At 38.9% G+C, this 13676-nt stretch overlaps 1 long non-coding RNA gene across 2 annotated transcripts; it reads right to left on the reverse strand.

Annotated features, from left to right (window-relative positions):
- Window positions 1-318: 318 nt before the first annotated feature.
- On the reverse strand, window positions 319-12650 carry LOC138834313 (uncharacterized). 2 transcript variants are annotated; one of them, XR_011374058.1, is made up of 3 exons: window positions 12481-12650; window positions 10464-11161; window positions 319-384 (listed from the first exon to the last, which is right to left on the reverse strand). It is a non-coding gene; the product is annotated as an uncharacterized lncRNA (long non-coding RNA). The 2 variants fall into 2 exon arrangements; XR_011374057.1 differs by lacking the exon at window positions 319-384 and adding an exon at window positions 9469-10174.
- Window positions 12651-13676: the final 1026 nt, after the last annotated feature.

Consider the following 13676-nt stretch of genomic DNA (forward strand, 5'->3'; position numbering starts at 1 on the left):
GAGATTGAGATCCGAAGATCACAGTTCAAAGCCATCCTAAGTAGGAAACTTCATTAGATTCTCATCTCCAATTAACCACCAGGGGAAATGGAGTTCAGTTCAGATTGTATGTCAAGCTCTGGCCTAGAAAACAAAAGAACCATCCAGGTCCTGAGTTTAAGCCCTAGGACTAGCAGAAACAAAAACACAAAATACAATATGGAGTTAGATATTTTATAATGAAGCACATTTTAATATATTCTACATTGTTAGAAAGACTAGACTTCTGTGTTAGCTTAATAACCTACCATAATAATGATATTGTCCATTTATTAAGCAGCTTACTCAGATTTACAAGTTCGAAGATTTCAGGGTATGTTCAGTTGGTTTTATTGCTTTGGTGGCCTGTGACAAGACAATGTGAAAGTGGAGAGTATGTCAAAGAGAAAAGTTTTTGACTTAGAATGATTAAAGATAAAAGAAGATGAGAGTCTATGTTCTCATGGGTTTCACTCTGAAGAACTTAATCTCCAGAGGAAATATTCAGGTATTCTCAGGATATGGTAAATCATTTTTCTTTAACACAGGTCTTTCTGGGGCATTCTAAATTCAAATGGCAACATCTTCACCAATGATGATGACTTGTCCAGGGGTGGAAGCAGCTAGATATTACTATAAATTCAAGTCAGATCTCAGCAGACAATATTATATGGAATTCCTATTAAAATATTTCCTTGCAGACTGCCTGGGTCTTTATACTACACGTGTTTGTATGTGTGTATGTGTGTATTTGAATAAATATATAGCAACTGTTGGCAATGAAGATGGATATGCGTTTCTTTTATCAAAGAAACAAACATATGAAATGGTAGCCTTTATATATAAAACCTTAATAGTAACAATAAAATTAATATTATTACTATTATTATTTTTTGATGGCTGTAGGGCTTGAACTCTGGGTCTGGGCATTGTCCCTAAGCTCTGCAGCTCAAGGCTAGCACTCTACTACTTGAGCAACAGTGCCACTTCACATTTTCTGAACCTTTAGTTGGAGATAAGGGTCTCACAGACTTTCCTGCCTGGACTGGCTTTGAACAGAGAACCTCAATTCTCAGCCTCCTTAGTAGCTAGGATTACAGGTGTGAGCCACTGGCACCCGGCAGTAAAGTTATTTTGAAAAAGAAAAAAATCCCACAATTGTATACTGAAAAAAAAAATCACAATCTGGCAAGTGTATCTCTAATGTTGCTATGTCAAGTAACCATAGGCAGCAATCATTTTTAGATCTCACTATGCCCTGAACAATGCCAGATAATATTTCATTAATTTACTTTAATTTTTCATAACAAAGTTCATTATGAATGCCCAACAGCACAATTTTCTAGTGAACATAAAGAATTCTTCAACATATTTATTTCAACAAACAGCATTTTGTGCTTGGTTGGTTTGTTTTTGTTTTTCTTTTTGTTTTTAATTTTGCCAGCCCTGGGGGCTTGAAATCAGGGCCTGGGCACTCTCTCTAAACTTCTCTTGCTCTAGGCTAGCACACTACCAATTGAGCCACAGCACCACTTCCAGTTTTTCTGCTTACATCATACTGAGGAATCAAATCAAGTGTATCATGCATGCTAGGCCAGCATTCTACCACTAACCACATACCCAGTCATTGGGTCCTGGTATATTTCCCCTTCTAGATTAATAGAAACATTCCAGGTTCCGAACTTGAAGCTGATCCTTGCCATCCAACAACATCACATTCTTGTGAATAGCACTAGCTGGCCTCATGAGCATAGCAGCCACCTGGAGCTCAGCTATCTGATGGCCTTGGCCTCCAACAATGCAATCATTTCTGTGCACAGACTGAAAACTGTTATAGGAAATTTTGATTTATTCCATCCTATTCTCAGCTAGTTGCCATTCTCAGCTTTGTATGTTTTAAATTCTGTTAGACATTTATTACTCTTTCCTGCCATTCTCAAAAGTAACATATATGTTTTACTTTAAAGTTCATCAAACATGCAAAAATGTTAATGTAGTTGCTATCCAACAGTGGCTCTTGTTTTAAAAACCTAGCTACTTTAGAGGTCAAAAAGTGAGGATTCAGGTTTAAATCATCCCATGCAGAAAAATCTGAGATATTTCTCCAATTAAGAAACCAAAATCGAGAAGTGGAGATGTGGCTCAAGTGGTAGTGTCAGCTTTGAGCAAAAAGACTAAGCAAGAATAATAGGTCGACTTCTAACTCCATTATTTACTCATGGAACACACACACACACACACACACACACACACACACAGAGTCAACATTCTCCTAAACTCCCCTTCTTGAACAATATTCAATGCCATTAACTGAATGCAAGTTTTCTCCAAATTCTTATAGTAGGGATTAAACTACATTTGTATTTATGATAATGTATTTTTTGTTTTGCAATTTTTTGTACTAATGTGAGAGAACAGTGTTTTGTGAAGACTAAACAGAAATCAATGTGTTGGTAAATAGGTAGGTGACAAGTAGACTGAAAGATTCAGATAATACCACTTGAAATTTTATTTCTCCAAATTTAAATATATATACATATGTATGTATTTATAATTTCTGCCAAGATTTTATTTCCATTAACAATGATCTATTTGTTCCATTACATAAATTTAACATATTGTGTGCTTCATAGTAGATTAATATTTTTAGAATTTCTTTCACTTGGAGACCAGGTTCTGCAGTGTAGACCAAGCTTTCCTCAACTCCTTATTCTCCTGAGTATTGGCTGGCATTACCATGTGGTTGCATATTACCATGTCCAGCTATATTGTTTACATTTTGTCCAGTAGAATATTACTGTGAACAGCTTTAAGCCATATATCTTCATAAGTATGAATGGATTTCTTGCAGAAAATATAATAAATAAAGTTACTGAGTGAAGCCAATTATGGTAGGCATGCCTGTAATCCCAGCACCCAGGAGGATTGTAAGTTTAAGAGCAGTCTGAGCTACACAGCAAGTCCCTTTTAAAACAAAAAAAACAACAACTGGTGAACTTGGAAGAGGGAAAGTATTATTAAGTGGGATGATAGGAACATACAAAATTTAGTGTGTGTGTGTGTGTGTGTGTGTGTGTGTGTGTGTGTGTGTGTGTGTGTGTGTGTGTGTGTGTGTGTGTGTGTGTGTGCTTGTGTTGGTCCTAGGGCTTGAACTAAGGGTCTGGGCACTGTTCCTGAGGTTTATGCTAAGTCTAGCACTCTACCACTTGAACCAAACTCCACCTCAAGCTTTTTTAGAGCTCATTGGAGATGAGTCTGCTCCAGTTTCCTGTTCAGGCTTAGAACCTTTTGTAAGTAAGATTACAGGAGTGAGTCTGTAGTAGTTGTTGTATTACTGTTAAGTAATATAGTAAACATCATGCCAGTTTATACTCCTTCCAGCAGTGTTTGAGTGTTGAACACACACCTAAAATAAAACCCGCTCCATGTTTGATGACATCCAGATCTCATAATCCCTTGATATAAGTATTGTTATGCTCACTTTACCTGTGAAGAATTTGAGATCCAGAGAGTTTAGTTAATTTTGAGTCCCCAGCTAGTATACAGTGGAGCCTGTATTCAAGCCCAACTAGGTCTGTTTATTTCAGAAAACATAGAGTCATCATGTGTTCTAGTCAACATGTGTTCTAGCAAGTACTGCTCATTGCAAGTACAGTTCTGTTCCTGACAGATTACCTTTCTCTCTCTTTAACTGTTTGCACCCCCTTTCATAAGCTAGGGAAAGCACAAGTGATGAGAAGAGCCATTTTTTGAAGGGGAAATTGATGATGGGGTTTGAACTTGGTATCACATACATATTAGTCTGATCTTCCATTTGGGTTATGCCTCCAGCACTATATTTCTGTTTTTTCTTTTGTATTATTATTATTATCAAGGTGAGTTACACAGAGGTTACAGTCATATAAGTCAGGTCAGGATACATTTCTTTTTTGAAATGTCACTCCTTCCCTTGCTCTCTCAATTTTTCTCTCTCACTGGTTTGGTTTTATTAACTTCCTCCTCCTCCTCCTCCTCCTCCTCCTGCCCAGGGAGGAAGGCTTTTATGCTAGACCTCCAAGTTGAACAAAGAATAATTCTTCTACCTCAGACTACATGTCCAGGCTATACATACCAAAGAAAGCTAAGGACAAGAGATTAGTCTGACTTGGGAACAATGCAGATCACAAACATGAATTCCATGTAAACAGAAATGAAAAAAATTTTTTCTTTATTTATATAATACAATAAAAAGCACTACTTTTCTCATTATCACTTAATTGTGGTTATATGTACTTAGTACTAGCTTCTTGAAAGTCCTAAAAAAAACACTTTGACATGAACTCAGAAGTTCTGTTAGTATCAGCTTGAGATTTTTATGAAAAAACCTTTTTTAATTTTTATATTTCTAAAAATCAATTTTATTATAAAGATGCTGTACATAGGGGTTACATTTACATGATTAAGTAACACTTCTCATTGAACATTGGTACCTACTCCAGTGTTTTTCACCCTCTGTCCCTTCCCTCCACTCCCCCCCTTACATTGTAAAGTTAATTTCTGCCATAGTGTACTGTGAGTATCATTGTTGCAATGGGTCACCTTTTGTACTTCTTTCAGCATTTTGTTATTTCCCTTCCCTTCTCCCAATCAGATAAAGGCATATACAGGACTTTTCACACACTAGGGCTTTTCACACACTGAGCTATGCTACACAGAATGCTTGAGACTAAAGGTGAGGTAAATGATGTCATCATCCCATTCATCTACATCTCTTGCTAACATATGCATATACTGTGGTGTTGACATGCTTATTTTGTGTATGAGAGCTTTGAGTATGGGGCGTGAATTCAGGACCTAAATACTGTCCCTTAGCTTTTGTATGTGATGCTAGCACTCTACCAGTTGAAGCACAGCTCAGCTTTCTTTTAATTTAATCTTACAGGAGGTAAGAGTCTTTTTTGCTCAGTTGTCTTTGAACTGAGTTCCTCATATCTCAGCGTTCTGAGTAGCTAGTTTTACAGGCCTGAGCTTCCAGTGCCTAGCTTTTCATTACTTCTTTCACAAGCTACATGCTCACACACATTTCATTCAAAAATCTCAGTTTAACCCCTGCTTTCACTATATTTGATGTCGGTATAATTTGTGGAGGAGATGGGGAAAAACAAGTCGTTTAAGAATACAGGTGGAGCCGGGCGCTGGTGGCTCACGCCTGTAATACTAGCTACTCAGGAGGCTGAGATCTGAGGATCACGGTTCAAAGCCAGCCCGGGCAGGAGAGACAGTGAGACTCCTATCTCCAATAAACCACCAGAAAACCACTTCCAATAAACCACCAGAAAACCAGAAGTGGCGCTGTAGCTCAAGTGGTAGAGCGCTCACCTTGAGCTGAAGAGCTGAGGGACAGCGCCCAGGCCCAGAGTTCAAGCCCCACGACCGACAAAAAAAAAAAAAAAAGAATACAGGTGGACCTGTTGCTACAATGAAAAGTACAAGTTGTCATGTCGAAAATGAACTTTACAACTTTGGTGCGGGGGGGGGATTGGGGGAGCAAGGGGAGACTGGGAAGTCATATGAAGGGTAAACAAAGGAGGAGGCTGCAATGCTTGATAAGAAATGTACTCATTATCTTGCCCATGTAATTGTAACCCCTCTGTACAATATGTGCACAAAAAATAAAAACAAAAAACCAAAAATCTCACTATTCAGGCTGACTGACAAGTTGTGAGGAAAGATGGTTGAATGAATAAGTTACCAAATAGGCCTCTAGCCCTATTAACATCATTCTAGTCAGTGACTTAGCTTTCAGTGAGTGAGTACATATTTCCACTTTCACTCTTCCTTTTTTAACTGGAACTCAGTGAAATGTTTTTGATGCATCTTTTAAATGTTATCTCCCAAACAGAAGATACTATTTGAATGTATTTGATAATATTTTAGATGCGGGTGGTCTTGTGTGTCTGGATGTCTGTGGGCAGAGGCCATCCTGCTGGGCTTCAGGCCCAGAGCTGATGCTTCCTATCTGCTGGTTGCAGAGAGGAAGGTTTTCTTCCTGGCCAGTCTTTGAATTGAGATCCTTTCATTTTAGATTTCTAAGTATCTAGGATAAAAAGCATGAACCACCACCAACTGGCTTGTTTTAGAAGCATTAATTGCTTTTCATTCATCCCTTTTTTTCCTTGAAGTTTGATCTAGACAGGCTGCTTGTGCCTCATGATAAGGTGATTTGAATAATACCCTTTGCCTCTGGCATTTCTGAAACTAATTTCCTCAGTTCCAGGCTAATGAATTTGTTCTAAAGCCAATAGCATTTTCCTTCTGAGATGTTAGGTAGCTTAATTAAATCTCTTATCCTTTGCTTTGGCAATGCAATCAGGATGTTTCTGTAAAACCCTACTTCTTGAGAGTATTATAGTTAGAAGGTATCATGTGTACACTTTCATATACTCTCTAGTTTTATAAACTTATGTTACAAGATTGGGTGGAAGAATGATGACTGTTGAATTAATTTGATAACCACTCTAGAGTTTTTAAGCCTTAATGGTAATTAACTCAAAGGGGGATTAAAAATATTCAGAGTAGTGGAATGTGGCTACTATTCATTTCATGTATGTGGATAGATGATAAGAATTCTTGTGATTAATAAAATAAATCTTCAAATTTCTAGTGGTACACTGCTATGTTAACTGGGAGGAGACAGTGGTGATGCCAGGACTTTGAAAACTGGTAATGAAGCAAAATATCCGGGAGAGCATTTGCTAAGGATATAATTCCAAGGCTAATACTAAATATATTGAACTAGAATGCTAAATGATGAATGACAGCACCAAAATTTATTTGTTGGCTTCTTTGTTTTGCGAAGTCCTTGGATTTGGACCTGGGGCCTGAGTGCTGTCCCTTAGTTTTTTCCTCAAGGCTAGTGCTCTACCAGCTGAATCACAGCTTCATGTCCATATTTTTGGTGTTTAATTGGAGATCAGTCTTACCAAATTTCCTTTGGGCTTGCTTCAAACCTGAATCTCAGATATCAGCCTCCTGAGTAACTAGGATTCCAGTTATGAGACACCAGAGACCCATATGTTTGACTACTTTGGTTCCAGTGGGTCACGTCAGATTTAAACTAAAATCATAACTTTTCTTCTTGTAACCTGCAGCATCCAATAAATATCTAATTTATTTCTATCTTCATTTCTGATTTCTCTTTTCTTCATTGTACCCTTCCATTCTTATTTCACAAGCAAGCATGTCAGTGCTGTTTTCCTTTTCTGAAGCAAGTCAGGTCCATTCCCATCAATGGGGGATGTACTTACTGTTCTTACTGCCTGGAAAACCTGCTCCTAGGGCTGGGAAGGTGGCTCAGTGGTAGAGCACTTGCCTTGCATGCATGAGGCCCTGGGTTCAATTCCTCAGCACCACATGAGCAAAAAGAAAAAAGCTGGAAGTGGCGCTGTGTCTCAAGTGGTAGAGCCTTGAGCTGAAGAGCTGAGGGACAGCGCCCAGGCCCAGAGATCAGGCCCCACGAACGGACCCAAAAAAAGAAATAAAGAAAGAAAACTTGCTCCTAGATAATTGCCTGGATGATGGCTCTCATATCAACTATCTCCTCTTTAGGGATGTCTCTCCCCATCCCCAATGTGAAGTTGTTGCCACAAAACCACCAATTTCGTGTCTCTGATTTACAGAAAGTATCATTATGATTTCTGGTTTTCTTTTAAGCATGAAATTGGTGAGGAGAGAGCCATATTCACTTCTGTTTCTCCAATACCTGTAATAGTGCCTAGTCCTTAGTGCTCAGGAGCCTTACATGGAGATTAGCCTTCTCCAGCTCAATTAATCATAGCTTCTGGTCAGGACAGCTTCTCAAGCTGAAGTCTGGTGGCTAGTAATCATTCCCTCTTATTCTTTGTGCCATTTGGTGGTGTTGAGTCTACTTCAGGGAAAAATCAGTGTTTGACACTTATTTGCTGCTATGGCAAAGGTGACTGTGACATCATAGAAGTTATGGCTATTGTTTTGTAAAGCTGTGTGAGGACACCCAACCCCACACAATTTCCCCAATATATGTGTCTCCTTTGCTCAGGAGTGCATTCAACAATTCAGCAACCAAACTGTCACCCAGTTCCTGATACACTCAGAGTATGTTTCCATTTCCTTTTAAAAAGAAAAAAGAAAAATTAAAGACATGCCTTTGATGACTTTCATTGAATTACTAAAACAGAGTAAATTTATGTATTTGTAAATCTTTGCCCATCTCTCTTGAGCCCTTGCTATATTTCTATGTGTTTGCAGCTTGGGAAGGGAAATAAGGTTTAATTCAGTATTGTCAGATACTATAGTTCAGAAGGCTCTTTTTAGACCCTTTTGGAGGGAATGCCAACTTTCCATCTTATGTTCTACAGATGGCCATCTTGGTACAGGAACTGAATAGACTGTCATAACATAAGAGGCTTGTCCTGATTTCTACTGACTTTCCTCTGGGGTCAGGGAGTGTGATCCCACTGCATATGTGTCTCTTTGTTACACTGAAAGGCCCAGGCCTCCTCAGAAAATCTAAGGCCAAGGGGGTAAGAGAGATTAAAACTCAGAACCCAGCTTCCCATATCATTGGGATTACAGGATTGAGTCTCATGGCCTCAACTCATAGCTGCTTTTATATACATACTGTAGTCAGTTTCATTATATTCACTTCCTAGACAGATATATACAAATATATGTATATAATTATTCATCTATTTTTAATCAATGTTATATCTAGAAATGCACAAATATATATTCATATAATTATAATCAAATTATATCCCTACTATCCCCAATAATATTTTACATTAATGTTTTGTGAAAAAAATACTAGACTAAAAATTTAAATGCCTTTGTAGTTTGAAAAATCATATTCAATCTTATATATTATATAATATACTATATATAACATAAAGAATATAACACATATTAACATATAACTAATTTAATTGTGGTTTCTTTTCTTCCTGATTTTGTGTTTTTTCATCTATGTAAACTTTCTTTCTTCTATTGATGATGGCTTTTACTTTCCAGTATACATATTTTCTATATATTTTGTCAAATATTTTCATTTGTCAAATATTTTATATTACTGGAGTCAAATTTTTCTTCCATATTTACCCAAAGCACAATGAAGATGTATACAGATTTAAACTCACTGTTGGAAGAGCATCCCACAGACCACTATAAGTATTGTGGCATTTGTCACAATTGACAGAATAGATTTTTAGGACATCTGATCTGCTATGTCCTAGACCTTTTGTAGCCACCTTATCACCCCATGCAGTCATGACCTGCTTCATTGCCACTCCCTGTACATTTAACAGTTCCCATTATATGCAGTAGGCTGTCTTGTACAGCCCCCTGTCACTCTCTGTTCCCCCCCCCCCAGAAGATGTATGCACGATGTTTCAGATTGTAGGTTTAAAAAGAAACATATTTAGGATTCATGAATTTTAGAATATATCAAAAACATTGACATTTTAATAAAGTTAGAAAAATAAATAGAATGAACCTTTTACAACAATCAGGACAAAAAGAAAAATAAAGATTTTCCCAGGAAGAGGGAAAGGAATCTCTAAATCTAGATTGGCCTCTAAGTTGCCTTCAGCAGAAATTCTGCCTCGGAGTCCTCAAAGGGATCTACTTCCTCATTAAAGACAGGATTTTCTTCCTGAGTCCAGAGAGGGACAGATTCTAATTTCTCAATTGGAAATTGGATCCCCTGCAGGAGGACAGATTGGTCTGGGTATTCTTTGAGGAAAGATTCCTTTTCTTCAACTGAATCTAGATTTTGGACCTCACTTATTGGTTTCACTGAACATAGACTGTGGTCATTTTCCATTAGCACACATTTACCCTGCACACCAAGAAGTGTTCTTTTTGACTGGTTTGGAGCTGATCTAGCTGGATTGTGAACATCAATGGAAGACATTCTGGATCGTCTTCTTCCTTGGTGCAGGTACACCTGCATCACATGTGGGATGTCCATAGGACTCAAAACCTGCTTGGGCCTTTCTACAAATTAAAAAAAAAAAACTCTATGTTCACATGCTTTCTGGAGATTAGTGATGGCTTCTGATCTCCATCAGTCCCCATAGACTACATCACTGAAGGTTATTTATCTGTAGTTCTGCAGGAGCTGCTCTATGTTGATGCAAACCTGAGAATGGAAATAGGTACAAGATTCTTAAAGTAGACTCTAGAAGTTAAGGTGTGACTAAACTTCCATGAGGATCTAATGGGGGAAGCTGTAGAACTTGAGTTTGGACTGCTGAACACTGATGGGAAGGTAGGGTATTTCTGAATGTATACTTCCAAGTTCTTTCAAAAAGAGAACATATTACCGGCAAAGAATATCCATAAAAGGACATTTTGCCAAGCTGGAGAGTACTAAGGGCTGTTGGCCAATCAGGCCCATCTCTAGAGACCCAGGTTCCATTCCTACTCACAAGCTCTGAGGCATTGAAACAAGGACTTCTTCCTCTTTTTCTTGGTCTCATGGGTCATGTGTTCCTCCAGCTGGTCCAGAAGAATATGTAAGTGGAAGAGCAGGTCTGAAGAGGGCATGTTGAGCTTGACATACTGTGTAAGTTCTTTTAGGGTGCAATGGTTCTTGGGTTCATAGAAATCATCAGGGTAGAAGTCCATCCACATAAGGAGGATGGAATAAACGATGCTGTGGGCAGTTTGGTGACAAGGAAAATGAAATTCCACCCTCCTCATCCTGAGCCTTGTACTAGAGCTTCTTTCTGCAGGACTTGCAGGTTGGGAAGTGGGAAGAGACTTCTGCAAGCAGGATGGTCCTCAAAATATCACTTCTAGAAATTTCTTAAATATAATTCTCTAAAATTCTCCCTGTGATAGGAAGAGAAAGTTGTTTCCCCACTGAATCTGACTTGCTATACACAGCCCTCCCTGTCTTCCATGAGAGTCCCAAACCACAACCACATCCACAACTGTGTAATCTGCTATGCACTGAAGTGCCAAGACTCAACCCCTTGGTGAAAATCACAACTTGTGTGCAAAGAAGAAAGTTGCTTTGATTCGGAAACCTCAAAGATACCCAGTTTTCAAGGACAGAACTTCTTTTTGTGCCAACATCCACTTACTTCTTCACTTGTTCATCTTCCAGTTATGGTAGTAGGATCTGTACCAATGGAAGGAGAGAAGGAAGTTAACTCTATGCTTCTCCTTTTCTGAACTAACAGGACACACATGGGACTGGCTAAGACCCACATGGTAATGTAAACATGACAGACAAAAAGTGGAGATATGTTTACACAATTTCATGCAAATTCTGTGAGGATGCTTATATGCATCTGTCCAAATAAATGCACAATGACTCATGCCTCTAATTCTACTAATCACAGTTTGAACGCAGTCTAGTTTGTAAAATTCCAAAGACACTAATCTTCAATTAACCAGCCAAAGGCCAGAACTGGACCTGGGGCTCAAATGGTAGAGTGTTACAAATGGGACAGCACTCAAGCCCCCAATTCAAGTTTCAGTTGCATCCTTTCTTCTGTCTATATTCCTTCAAAGGCCTCCAAGATAGTGATTTTCTAGGTGAGGGTGGACGTTGGATGCCACGGGCTCATTCCTTTAATGCTGGTTTCTCAGCAAGCAAATTGCTAAGGCTCCACTAGCTTCTGAGGCAAATGAAATGCTCTGGCAGCCCAGTCCTAAGGAATTAGCCAGAGAGTGTACTTCTTCGTCTCTAGCCAAGCTCCTTGATCAGACTCCAGTGAAACAGTCTCAGAAAGGTGCCAAGTATACCAATACTCTGCCAGGGGGTCTCATCAACCCTGAGTTTGAAAGAGGAACACTCACTTTTTTTTGTTGGTTGTGGGGCTTGAACTCTGGGCTTGGGTGATATCCTTTAGCTCTTCAGTTAAAGGCTATCATTCACCCACTTGAGCCACAGCGCCACTTCCGGTTTTCTAGTCGTTTATTGGACATAAGAGTCTCATGGACTTTCCTGTCAAGGCTGGCTTTGAACTACGGTCCTCAGATCTCAGCCTCCTGAGTAGCTAGGATTACAGGCATGATCCACTGGCACCTGGCTTAGGAACATTCACTTTTTAAACAGAATATCCAGCAACTGCTCCATTGTCCCCCACTCTCTATAGTGGTAGAGGAAGTTTCCAACATAGAAGGGATCACCTTTCTGGTAGTCAGGGACCAGGTCCATTACCAGCATTTCCAGCAAGCCTGAGTCCAGGATCCATATGTTATAAGGCACATTCAGGGTTTGGGCTGATTCATTGTCACACTGAGGTGGTAAAAAGAATGGATCTTTGAAATGTGAAAGTGGGAGTACCCTTCAAATTGAGTAATTGTAATAGAGTGGATTGAAAAGTACACAGTAAATATTTTCTCAGTATACACATATAAAAGCACACAAGAAGAAGTTTCTAATGTGGGCTGGATGAGATTAGATAGGTTTCCTGTTATAGTTATACTTGCCTGAGTTGCCTTATGATTCCCTTGGTTTCTTCTTATAAAAAAGGCCTGAGACATTGGATTCGTGATTTGGCACTGATCCAAAGTCTGCAGCATTGAGTGAGGCACTCATACCTCTCATGCCTGAGAGCTGAGTCTCTTGAACTTTGAAAACAACACAAGAACATCTTTCTTGTTCCTGCACCACAGGCCAAGTGAGCTGGCTTGAGCTGAATGTCAGTTACAGTTGCTTGGCTCTCATAGTTCTATATTCTATTCCATTGTGAGGTAGGTAGTGTCATTTCTCAGAGCCCAATGATCTAAGCTGTTTGGTCACATAAGACCATCCCAAAGACAAACTGGAGACTGAAATCTCCCCTCTCACATCACTATATCCACATGTGGACATTGTCAATTCCCAACATCCTCAGCTAAGCCTAGATACAGGCATGGTCTCAGCCTCAAGGAGCCCTTCCTAGGTCAGATCCAAGCCTTATTTGTCACTATTTCTCTCATAATGCACAAATCATTTTGGGTCTCATGGCCCTCTCAGCCTGTCATGTGCTTCTTGCATCTATTTTTGACATCTACTTCCTAGGACATTGTAAGGTTTTTGTTTCCTAATCTGTTTGCTCTTGATGCCCCTGTGTGCTGTCATCTGGGAAAAAGGCAAGTACTTAGAGGTGGGAAAATCAAACAAGTATTGAAAAACAAACATTACACATATAGTCAGACATTTTTACAAGTGTTCATTCTTGTAAGATAAAAGACTATTTTTGATAATTTTGTCATATTTTATGACAGAGGGGAAGGGGAGAAGGGAAGAGGTGCTGCATTGTCTTCTCATAATTCAATGATTATTATTTAAAAATACTATAGTTGAAGGAATGTACTATTTAAAGATAAAAGCTGTGCTCCTGTTCTTTTTATAAGCTAGTCATTTATAAAGTATTCCTCACTAAAGTCTTGTCATCTGTGTCCCATGAACTATCCTCCTCCTTCAAAATAATCAAGGAAAACCTTCACAAATAAGTGGACTGTTGTCCAACCCCTGGATAAGAATTTAAGGTACAACATTGCCTGCAATTTTGTTTGTGTACATGTGTGTGAGAGTGTGTGTGTATGTGGGTGAATGTGTGTCTGTGCATATGTGTGTTTTAGGGCTTGTTCTCAGGGGCTATATGACAATCCCGAGTGTTTTTTCCTTGCGTGTAGTGCCC

Source organism: Dipodomys merriami, unplaced genomic scaffold, assembly GCF_024711535.1.
Source record: "Dipodomys merriami isolate MVZ:Mamm:240054 unplaced genomic scaffold, mDipMer1.0.p SCAF_211, whole genome shotgun sequence".
Classification (NCBI taxonomy): domain Eukaryota; kingdom Metazoa; phylum Chordata; class Mammalia; order Rodentia; family Heteromyidae; genus Dipodomys; species Dipodomys merriami.